This window comes from Diceros bicornis, chromosome 10 (assembly GCF_020826845.1).
Source record: "Diceros bicornis minor isolate mBicDic1 chromosome 10, mDicBic1.mat.cur, whole genome shotgun sequence".
Lineage (NCBI taxonomy): Eukaryota > Metazoa > Chordata > Mammalia > Perissodactyla > Rhinocerotidae > Diceros > Diceros bicornis.
Window position 1 is genome coordinate 34,170,579 of NC_080749.1, and position 12,413 is coordinate 34,182,991.

General features: G+C 39.9%; 1 pseudogene; it reads left to right on the forward strand.

The window, feature by feature from the left end:
- The first annotated feature begins 538 nt into the window (after window positions 1-538).
- LOC131411062 (thioredoxin domain-containing protein 17-like) lies at window positions 539-12,057 on the forward strand (annotated as a pseudogene).
- The last annotated feature ends 356 nt before the right edge of the window (window positions 12,058-12,413 follow it).

Consider the following 12,413-nt stretch of genomic DNA (forward strand, 5'->3'; position numbering starts at 1 on the left):
GATTTTAAACTCATCAGAATTTCCAGACCTCAGTGCATTTGAAGGTATATTTTAAAGTGGCACAAGTAACCTTGAGGGTCAGCCAGAGCTGAGGACCCCGGGCTAAGGATTGTTGCCGCCATTGTTTCTGAGGATGTGCAGGAAACTTCCTAACTCGATTCCCTTTGCTCTTTATGGTTCTTGTTTGAGTCAGGATGTTCAGATGAAAGGACTAAAGACCCCACACAAGTTACCTTCATAAGAAAGGGAGCTGATAATAAGACACATGTGTAGAACTGAAAAAGTATTATAAGATGAGGCAACCCTACGAGATCCTTCATTATCCTGAGCCACATTCTCTCTCACCAAATCTCTCTCAAAAAAGCCCTGCGCCTAGTGGAATGTCTGCTTTTCTCTCCGTTCTCTAGGAAATGCTTCCTCATTCTTCATGCACTCAACGTTTTTTATCTATGACAGAGCCTCTACTTCCTCTTAATTTCTGCTCTTTATAATGTCAATTTCTACGTGATCCGTGAGAACAGCCCAGACTCTCGCTGTAATGATCTATCATCCTCAGCTCCCTGCTATCTGCTTCATTCTTGAGACAGAGTCTGATTTGCTTAGTTCATCTTCTCACAAAAGGCCACATCTTAGTTTGCTGGCTAAATGCCTCCAGGTCAGGTGCCCGCTCCAAGGCAGTCGTCTGGGACTGGAGGTTGGAATGGCATTGGCAAAAGTACGTGTGCCTCAGAATGCCTCTTTTAGAGACTGTGCATATGGCAGATACCTGGTATCTTGTAGAGCATGTCTCAACATCTGCCGTGTTTTAGAGTTACTTGTATATATTTGCATACGCATCTTGTCTTCTAATTTTTGAACTCCTGGGGAGCCACTGCATTTCTATATTAGCTATAGTATTTAGCAACATACTTGGCATACTTTCTTTGTCCAATGTGTGCTTGTTGCATTAACGTGTGTAATTATATTCTTCTCCCCTTCTTTCCTGCCTTTTTTCCTTTCTTCCCTCCCTCTGTCCTTCCCTCTCTTTATTCTTCCCTTCCTCATTTCTTTCTTTCTTTCCTTCCACAACATGTAAGGACCTACCATGTCAGAGACTATGCTAGGCACCGTAATATCAAAGTTACAAAGACATAGTTACTACCATCAAGATACTCACATTCAAGTGGGGAAAAGATATCCATAGAAGGATGTTATGTTAAAAATAGCATGTGCTTTTCCTCTTGGTATTTTTTTCCTTCCCCTATTTCATATAGCTTACTAATTCCTTATTACCTCATTGCTTTGGGGAGTTTTCCAGGACAGAACACAGAAGAAGCAGATGTCAGTGTTTCTTCTTGCCTTTTGTAAATGCCTAAACTCATCAAAGGGATGTTGTATGTGTCCCAGAGGGGAAATTGAGTGAGGGTGTTCCTCTGAAAAAACAAGAGAAAAGAGGAAGAAAGTCTCCTACAGCTGGGAGGAAGTATGTGCGTGGGGGAGCGATCTTGCCCCCTCTTTGGCAGCATGCCAGGGAGATCTTGATCTCAGAGCAAATGGTTCTATGCTTTACCTATATGAGAATCCCAGCGTCCCCACAACGTGAGAATAACAGAGTCCTTCTACCTGCAATGGTCATTCGGACTGGGATGTTAAGCAGGGCAGGAGAAACCAGTGTCCAGAGAACCTGTTTTACATCTTCTGGGGGATATCAGATGCTGGGAGCTCTATGCAGTAATGGGCAAGGAGGATTTTCCACTGACCGATAAGATAGAACTTTACACTGGCTGTGTGAGAAGAGGCTTAGGTAAATTTAAAGGAAAGAAAAAAAAGACTATTTCTTACAATAATAAGTATGAAACCATTATGTATGCAAACATATGGCTGTGATATAGTAAACTAATTTCTAATGGTAATAATGATGACATACTCAGGGACCATAGAAGAAGGGGTGATTGAGTCCAACTTAGGGAAATTTTTGCTTCTAGTGACCATTAGCATGAACTTGTGCAATGGGTCTCTGACTTTAGGGAAAAAACTAAAACCACAGACTAGAAAAAATAAACTACAGGCCTACATGCTATGGGATGACACCCTGATGCCTCATCACTGTCAAGTCACGCCAGCCAGATGCCAGCTGCCCCTTGTAGGCTGGGGAACATTTTAACCAGAAGGCAGTGCTCAGTCCTCACTCTTGTCCCAAGTGTTCTGAGGTTCTGCTCATTCATTTAATCTCATGAAATCTCATTCAGTTTCCTTTGTTGAGAAATGAGGTCCTTTTTAGAGAAATTTGGGGCAGATTGAACTTGCATATAGAAAGTTACTTATAAACTATAATACACCTTATAAAAGTTACATTTTATAAGTAGTTTTGATAGTATACACAATTTCAAGTTTATCAGTGTTTCCTCCAATAAGGTATCTCACTTGTGTTCTAAAATCTCAAATGAAGAAAAGACTAGTTTAATGCACCAAGAAACATTCTTTGCTTAAGTATTATCTCATTCGTACATATATTTATTAATAAATATATAAGACCAGGCCCTATGTTAGAGGTTTTGTACACAGTGGTGAATATTAGATAAGATCCTCACCCAAAAGAAGAAATTATGGTTTAGCAGGGGAAGTTAATATTACACGAGTTTGCAAAATTGTGGGAAATGCCACCAAGGTCAAGAACAGAGTGTTTTAAGAGAGAAAAGAGGGGTGACCTATTTAAGACTGAGCCCAGGAAAACTTTATGAGAAAGCGAGGGTTGAGTTGAGTCCTGAATGATGGAAGGGGCCAGGCGATGAGAGAGAGAGAGAGAAAGAGAGAGAGCGAGAGAGTTTCCAGGTAGAGGCATAGCACGGGTAAAAATCTTTGAAGACAGAACATTCTTGGTGCACCAAAATAACGCAGAAATAGAGCACACATTGTTCTTAACTGCGTTTTGTTGAGTCATTTTTATGAGCATTAACATTTTAAGAACCTTCCCAGTGGCGTTCAAAACATGGCTGCATTAAGACTTTCAAAAATAGTGAAGGACATGTGAAATAAAGAGGAGGGGAGGTACATACTCTGTATGGATTAATTCTAAAATTTTGTATATCCAATATGTAGGAAACCTAATGATACATTATGGTTTGCATGAAAATTAAGCTGATTTTGGTAACTAACTTTCGTCTTCCCCTGGTAGCATTTATTGTAGTTTTTACTGCCAGTAAACATCCAACTGTCTATATTTCTTCCCTTTTCTCTCTCACAAAAACTAAAGTGTCAATATTGTTTACAAAATCTATTTTCCACACTTGATTAGCTCGCTGTACTTGATGGTTTATGTGTAGGACTGTAAGTTATAGTTTAGTGTCTTCATTGTTCCAATGATCAAAATTTTATTGATTCTCCCTACATTACAACAAATAATAGTAAAATCAAAATTTACATTATGTACTGTTTGTGTTAATATTTCTGATCCATTTAGAGAGATGTCATCTCCAAAGCGGTATGGTCTAAAACACAAACTTGTGGTCAGTTGACACAAAGCCTCTTTCCAAAGTGGTTAGATGCAGCCAAGCAGAATCAGCTCTCCACTGCACAAAACACCATACTTTTTATTACCTTCATTTGTGTCTCTAACCATCACCATGAAACGCCACTCTAACACTGGTCTGTACCTGTTTGTGCAGCCTTCTGGTTGCACCCTGACAAAGAGTTTCTTTTACAGAATTTTGCTCAAAATTTCTTTCCACTCAGCTTCCATTACTGCAATTATTGAAGCCATGCTACAAAAGACACCCTTAGATTTTACGGCAATTGTACAAGTTAACGCTATTTCCCCAGTCGCCAAACTGGAGCAATTTGAGCAGCAAAATAATGTCATATTAGGTTATAACCCAAAGTATAAAATATCTATATATGTGAGTCCATACTGATGTAAATAAATTATGGGATAAATAAATACATCATTGGGGAGAAAGGGACAAATCTTCCTTAGAAAAGAATTCCAAAGATTATTTCAAAAAACAAAACAAAAACTCCAGGAGATGGAGCTTAATTCTCCTCTCCTTTAATTTGGGCTGGACTTCATGATCAGTTTCCTACTGAAAGGGAAAAATAGTAACTTTATAGTGGAGAAACCGACACTATCTTAATGAAGTGATCAACGTTAGCATCACCAGCTATAAGTCATGTTGATATCATGCACCTCCTGATGTGGCTGATGAGAAGGGCACCTCACCGTTGTGGTATTCTTCCCAAAACCCATGACCTTGGTCTAATCGTGAGAAAAATCATGAGCTAAAGCCAAATTTAGAGGAATTCTACAAAATGAATGATCTTCAAAAGACCAGTATTATTCAAACTGTCAAAGTCATGAAAAACAAGGAAAGACTGAGAAACTCACAGACCAGGGGGCACTAAGGCGACATGACAACTAAATGTGATGTCGTATCCCGGATGGGAGTCTGAAACAGAAAAGGAGCATTTGTGGTAAAATTGGTAAAGATCTAAATAACAGCTGGAGCTTAGTTAATAATAACGTATCAGTATCGGTGTCTTAGTTTTGACAAATGTATACAATTGCGTAAAATATTAACATAGAAGAAATTGAGTGAAGTATATGTAGAAACGCTGTAATATCTTGGCAAATTTTTTGTAAATCTTAAATTATTCAAAAATCAAAAGGTTTTTAAAAGCCAACAAAAGTAATGTTATTTTACTTCTGACAATCAGATTCTTTATTAATGAAAGATTTTACAAGATTATATTAACAACAACCAACATGTTTTGACCACTTATATTGTGCCAGACATTGTGTTAAGTCTTTATATAATCCTGTTTAACGCTTCCAATGTACATATGAGGTAAATACTATGATCATCCCCATTTTATAGATGAGACAAGACCTCAGATCCCATAGCTAATGAATGCTACAAAGCTTTCACAGGCCTGAGAATTATCAGAGAAAGTGACCAAATTATTTTCAGTAGTATTGCAGTATTAGATATTGAGGCCCTATCGCATTTAATTCATCGAGGATTGGCAAACTTTTGTGTGACAGGATATTCAATTATCAAGAACAATCCATTTTCTAAATTACTGTGTGTGTGTGTATATGCACGTGCATGCATTTTAAAAATAAAAATGTATTGTAACTGTGATTTTTGTCAGTTCTCCACCATCAGACACTTGAATTCGAAGGGCAGGGACATTGGCTACTGTGTATTATCTCCAGTGAGTGACGTCCCCAGTCCTGGGGCTGTTCTCTGCACAGAGTGGGGCTCATTGTTTGCCGGTGCCTGACTGTATGAATGTGCTGCTCCAGGAAGGTTGGTCCAAATCAATCATTCCTGATGTTGAAAATTTACATTTGAAAAAGGCTGTTCCCAAGTACCATGAACACAACTGTCAAAAGAGCGAAAAACCAGTGAAATGTCTGGTTTGATTGTCGTGATGTTGGTCATGGTGGTTTATTTTGTTTTTTTTTGTTGTTGTTGTTGTTACATGAATCTGAATCTAAATGCTTAAATGCATTTTCATCCTGAACTGATTCAATTAATTAATTAATTTATCTTTGTATAAAAACCTCTAGAGAGGAAATAATGAATTCAGAAGCACAAGAGAGAGGAGGGGAGAGAGAGAGAAAAGAAGAACGATGAGTAGTGGGAGGATAACTAGACAAAATCATCTTCATACCTAATATGTTCTGGTCCCAGGTTCCTCCAGCTCACATCTTTTGTAAGTAGCTTCCACGGCGTCTTAATGTGGCCAATGAGTGTTTTGCCGGATTCAATATAAATATAACAAGACTCTTCAGATATGACCCTGCTGTTTGCCTCACCAGCCTGGAGTAGCTGTTTACATAGCACATAGATAAATAGAAAACTCATCTGCTTGTTTCCAGTAACCATATTAGCAAAAAAAGAAAGTTAATGAAGGACACTGCAAAGGAGTATGGTGTGTTTAATAAAACACTTCCCCCAGGAATTGAAAGAAGCCTCTGCATGTGGGATGCAGCAGCTTATCACTAATTCAGAATCTCCCTTCAGCCTCAGACTTTTGTCTTTCTTTTTCCTAGTAGCCGCATTTTCAAGCATGATGGCTTGCTTTGTAGTGTATGTGCTCTGGAAGAGAGCTCGGGGGAAACAGAGCGAGAGAGTTCATTAGGGATATTTCACAGTCACTCAGATCCCAGGGTCTCTGTCTCATCTTCGCAGATCACGCTGTTCACGGAGAGTCTTTCTTTATTTTGTGACTTATCCTTGTACTGCCAGAAGTCTACAAAGACCAGGGCTCCTGCATATTTCCATTCACATCAGTGGAATGTGAGCACAATTCAAAGTGAGTCTGTACTGGTGTGCATTCACTGATTGCAAATCAGCTTATTGTATTTTTAAAATTCCACATTTTCTTGAAAATGCAGCATTTGAAGATGAAAATCTTATTCTAACAGAAGCATATTACAAAAAGGAAAAAAGAAAAAGAGATGAGAGAGAAAGAAGAAAAGGAAAAAGGAACAAAGAAAGCAAAGACAAATGGACAAAGAGAAGGATCAGATCAGGTAGGATTATATTTTCAAATCCAGACAGCTGACCTATGAAAATCAAATTTTGTTTGAAGCTTTAATTTACTTTTACATATTTATTTCTTTTCAGAAACTTCTCCTCAAAGCCAATCAGCATTGCTAATGTGTTGGTCTCTTTCTAGCCTTGAGAAGTCAAACTGAGCCAACATTATTAGCACTCTGCAAAATCAAAAGAGTCAGGACGGTTCTCCATCAAATGGTCCCGTTTCTCTTTCACTTTTCTGGATGTGGACCCTTGATTACAGCACCTTCTCTTAATTATAAGGTCTACTTTGAACATACTGCTTTATTCCTAGAAAGCCAATGGCCATTAATGATGTTATCATTGAAATCCATAGTCACAGGTGGGCATTTGCAGTTTTAACATGAGCTGTCTGTTCAAAGAGAACATATTTAATATTATTTAATAGGAGCTATACACTTTTTGGATCCATAGAGGAATTCATCTCTGATGAAATGAAACTTCTGAAGCTCCAAAGAATGTCTGGATGGAAAAATGGGCTGAATTCTCCTACTCAAAAACCTCTGTGTTCTCCTCTCTGTGCAGATACAGTATTTATTTCATTTAGTCTATATTAAATCTAATTCTCACTAGGCTCAAGCTCATCTTTAGGGCAGAAAGGCTGATCTAGGAAGGAAGAAGCTGGCTACATACACTTTCCTTTATGAAAAGGACAACTTTTCTAAATTTGAGCAACCCTCTCAGGCTTCTCTTTCTTTGAGTGGTTGTTAACTTTAAGTTCATGTCTTTGGTTAGTGGAATGCATATGTGCAGACTGCTTTGTACCCAGAAGTAGAAACATGTATGACTTTTCACAATATTTTAGAATCCAAAGAGTGTTTATTCAAAGCAGCAGCACTGTGTTAACTGAGGCTCAGGGTCTTTTTTTCCCAAGACCACTGAAGTGATACGAAAGAGTTTTTACAGTACACCAAAATTCCCTGGATTGCATCAAATCAACAAGCACCTACCAGGGTTACCAGGGCTGAATTGCGCAACGACAGGAAGCACCATCAACAAAATGTGAATAATGTCCTTGGAGTTTGCAATGTGGGGGTCCTGATGCCTACTATGGGCAAGGAATTAGGATAGGTACTATGGAAATAAATATACCATAGACCTTGACCTCACGTTGTTTAGACTCCAATAGGAAGACATTCCCTATGTATGTATAAAATAAAACAATAATTTAGGAGCTAAGTTACGATATATGAGAATATAATATGTATCACAAGACGTTGGGGGGTTCAATGCCAAATGTCTGCATAAACAATGAGTGTTATGAGTTCAGATGAATAGCATGAGCTCATATTAAACACTGTACCTTGGAGACAGTGAGAGCAGTCCTCACTTCTGAGGCAACGTAACTATTTTCTACACGCGCAGAACATGCCCTGACCACTTGGGCACGCCAGTGGAACACAGTGGTCACACTTCTGTTTTAATATGCTGATCCATTTTCATTTCAGCCCTGCTGTCTATTCTGTAAACTTTTCCTTTTTATTCATTTATACTTTGAAAGTCTGATCTTAGACTCTGAGCTTTAATATTCTGCATTTCCAATTCTGTTAGTTTTCTCTGCAGCCAAATGTGCTTACATTCTTGCTCACCCAGTGTTAATAAAAGGGAAGTTTGCACAGCAGGGAGGCATATTCTCATTTATCTCTGACCAGAAATGTGAAGAATGGAATGGTCTGATGGCCATTATCTTAACCCTATGTGACTGCAAACATTTTGAAGTACAGGAGGAGACAGTTGGGCACTGAAACCCACATCAAAGTTTGCTTCCATCAGCTATAGACTGCAGATTAAGTCCCCAGTCACATTTCTTACATAAAACTTTTTTTTTGCAATAAGTAGATATAATATTATTTTGTGTTCAGCAAAATAGAGTCACCTAACTCGAAAGACTGCAAAACTCATGAGTTCAAAGTTCAGTGTGAGTTACTTGGCATATGATTCTTTGAAATTCTTCCCACCCTATTAAAGAGAAACATTAAAGGTCATGACAGTGTTCCTCTGTTATGATGTCCTAGCCATCCTTTGGAAGGGAGTCAAAGCTATGGAAAGCTGTTTCTATTATTTCAAGAGTGACAGGATTTCATATTCAACTTGCCGTAAATAAGATTCAAACATAAATGAAAGAAAAAGGATGAATGTATTGGTCTACTCCTCAAAAGGAATATAAGCAATTCTAAGACTTTACTCTGATAAGAAATTCATTGAAAGTAGTATAAAAAGCAATGACACACAGTCACACACACACATGCACACACACCCCACTCAATTCTAGTATTTCTAAACAAACTATAATCGACAAAGCACAATCACAAAGACTCTTTCAGTAAATGCTCTCTCTGATGACTAGATCCTCACTTATGGAAGAGCTTTCCAGCATTTTTGAACAGGAACATGAGCTTAGTCAATAAGTAGCAAAGACCAGATTCTCTCTATATCATTCCCCCTAAATTAAGGAGTTGAGCACAAATTAATCTAACAACTCATGTTTCTTGGATATCTATTATGTATCTAACACAGAAGGGAAAAAAAATTAAAGAAAGAGAGACAACTCTGTCCACTGTCTAATATCCTTGAGAGAAAATAAAGCAATTTGTAAAAAGTCTACTTTGAACCCTGGTAATAAAATGCTGAGTAAACAAAAGGCTGAAGCAATGTGACCTGGGATGCTATTGGACAATGCAGATATGGAATGGGAAAGGTCAGAAAATGGCAACATTAGAGGGGATGTTTTCACTGAGGAACCACAGCTTAAGCGAGGCTTTGAAGGATGATACTATAAAGGATGGTACTAGAGAGGTACAATTGAGGACTTGAGTCAAAGTGCCAGAACAATTGACTCTTTGGATCACTTCCTACTAGAAACACTACTGAAACACCAAATTCTCATCAAATCTCTCCTTGGCTGTTGGAGGAGTTACCATCTTAGAACAAAGGAGAGGTGGCGTCTCCTGGTCTCACATAACCCGTAAAGGATCTTAACTCCTCTTGTCCACTCAAGGGACCTTAGGCTCCTTTCCTCTGACTCTGACTTGGTGGATATCACACTTCAGGAGGAATGCACACTCCCCGCAGCCACCTAAACCTTAATGACATTGTAGCCATTCCATAGTCCCCTGCTCTGAAGACAAATCTGGAGAGAACTGTTATAATCCAGGTTGAAGTATTGAATCAGGGCAAAGAATCAAAGTCAACCTGAGAAAAGTGACTCACAGAATGAAAGAAAACAAAGTGTCAAAATGATAATAATTACATTAGATGTGGGGGTCCCAGAATTCTGTCTCCCTACCCAGTCCCCCATGGAGGTCCCTGTCACTCTTCTGTGAAGATCTATGGAAAACCACTAGCCCAAGCTTAATGTCCAGTCTGTTGTCTTTACCCTTGTTGCTCTGAGTAGTTGAAGCTTGTGGTCGGGACAGATAGCTTGAGGGTCCATGTTCCTAATGCAGAAGCAGTTACTAGTATGCAGTAGCTACTGCACTAGCCCCTGGCTCAAACAGCCACATGCCAGCATTCCTGGATATGAAGTGTTTAAGAATATTTGATGAAAGAATGAGGGAATTCTGTGAAAGAGTTGAGCTCTTTCCACACACAACTATTACGGGGAAAAACAAAATAAAAACATATGTGGTCTGAATGGTTATCCTAGGCCCGAGACAGACACTTCACTCTGGTGGTTCAAAGATTATCTTTTTATACCCCTTTTATGTATTAGGATTTGAATGAGCCGCAGAGAAGCAGCAGCAGCAGATGCTGTTCCCACGAGATTTCTGGAATCTACTTGGCCACTGTTCACCGCAACAGCCGGGTATTTTGACAACATATTGGAACAGCAAGCCTGGCATTGAAACTTCTGTGAGGTTCGTTTTGATGTGCTCCCAGGCCTGAGGTCCCCGGGCAGCTAAGAGCTGTTTCTCACACTTCCTCGTTGTTTCTATGTCTCCATCCTAGGAGGGAGGACATTTGTTAATATTTAGGAAGACAGGGGCTTTGAACTGCACTTCTTGCCCACAGTGAAAGGTGGGCTCTGAGCCCCGGAGCACCAAAGTGTCCAGAGAAATAAGAGCTTCCTCTTTTCTACCATCTGTGAAAAATGTGGCAGGCCCACAGAAGAGACAAAGGAAACAAACAAAATTGGCCAGTTTGCTGTCAGGGCCTTAAATGCTACAAAGCGAACACTGTGGCACTCCTCCCAAAGGTGAGAGGGGCCAACTGAGGTTCTTTCAGCCAGACTGAAGTTCCTCGTCCTGTGATGTCTGTCAATAAGTGAGTCCACGTTGTTGCTGGACTGCATGCTCTGCAGAGAACGTGATAGAGAAATGAGAAATTTTCCCCCAAAATTTTCTTATTTGATTAAAAAAATTTTTTTAAATACAATTTATTTTATTAAAGATGTATTTTATTTCATCATTTTGTTTTATTAAAATTTTTAAATTTTATTAAAGATTTTTCTCAAAATTTTAAGATTATTAAAAATTTTTATTAAAATTTTTATTTTATTAAAAATAATATCCTTGGGGCTGGCCCTGTGGTGCAGCGGTTAAGTGCGTGCAGCCACTTCGGTGGCCCGAGCTTAGAAGGTTCGGATCCTGGGCGCAGACTGACCCCCTGCTTGTCAAGCCATGCTGCAGCGGTGTCCCATGTAAGGTAGAGGAAGATGGGCACAAATGTTAGCCCAGGGCCAATCTTCCTCAGCAAAAAGAAGGGGATTGGCATTGGATGTTGGCTCAGGGCTAGTCTTCCTTACGCACAAAAAAATAATAATAAAATAAATAATATCCTTAGTCTAGTCAATCATCTATGCAACAGTGAAGAAAAAAGACACTTAACAATTGTTCTGCTAATATCGGGTGATTCAAGTGCTCAAAATGCAAGTCAGGTCATGGCAGTCACTAAGTATTGTCAAGTCTCCCCTTTTCCTGTGTCTTGGCTCAAGCAGCTGCTCCCTGGTTTATGAGGCGGGGCAATTCAGCTTAATTCCGCTCCGTGTATATTGTGTAGGGCACACCCAGTTTAGAAATGGAATGAGGAAGCGGAGGTTTGCTTAGCTCTGGCACCAAGTCATTTCACCGGCTCCCATAATGCCCTGCAATCTGCCAGGAGAGTTCTGCCCTGCCCTGGACTCCTAATCTGAAAGTTGAGGAGGTGAGCACATCCGGCTTCCAGGATTTCAGCCGGCCGTGGAGCAGCACAGTGGCAAGAACATCTTCACCTGGCTTACTGGTTCTAAGGACGCCTGAGGGAAAAGCTGGTGCCCCAACTGAGTGCAGGCTGAACCAGTCTTTCAGAGGAGCTGAAGCGTGTTAGTGAAGGATGTGTGTTCATCTCCTACCAAGAAGGAGAAAAGCCTTATTGGAAAGATCCAAATAATGACTTCAGAAAAAACTTGCAAGTCACTGCAGTGCCTACACTGTTTAAATATGGAACATCTCAAAAACTGGTAGAATCTGAGAGTCTTCAAGCCTCCTTCGTGGAGATGAGGTTCTCTGAAGGTTAAGATTTGATGAAGGCAATTGTGTCCTGATTTCTTTTTTTTTTCTATGAGGAAGATCAGCCCTGAGCTAAAATCCATGCCAATCCTCCTCTTTTTGCTGAGGAAGACCAGCCCTGAGCTAACATCTGTTGCCAATCCTCCTCCTTGTTTTCCCTTTTATTCCTCAAAGCCCCAGTAGGTAGTTGTATGTCATAGCTGCACATCCTTCTGGTTGCTGTATGTGGGACGTGGCCTCAGCATGGCTGGACAAGCGGCGCGTCGGTGTGCGCCTGGGATCCGAACCCAGGCCGCCAGTAGCGGAACGCACGCACTTAACCGCTAAGCCACGGGGCTGGCCCCGTGTCTTGATTTCTTTATTT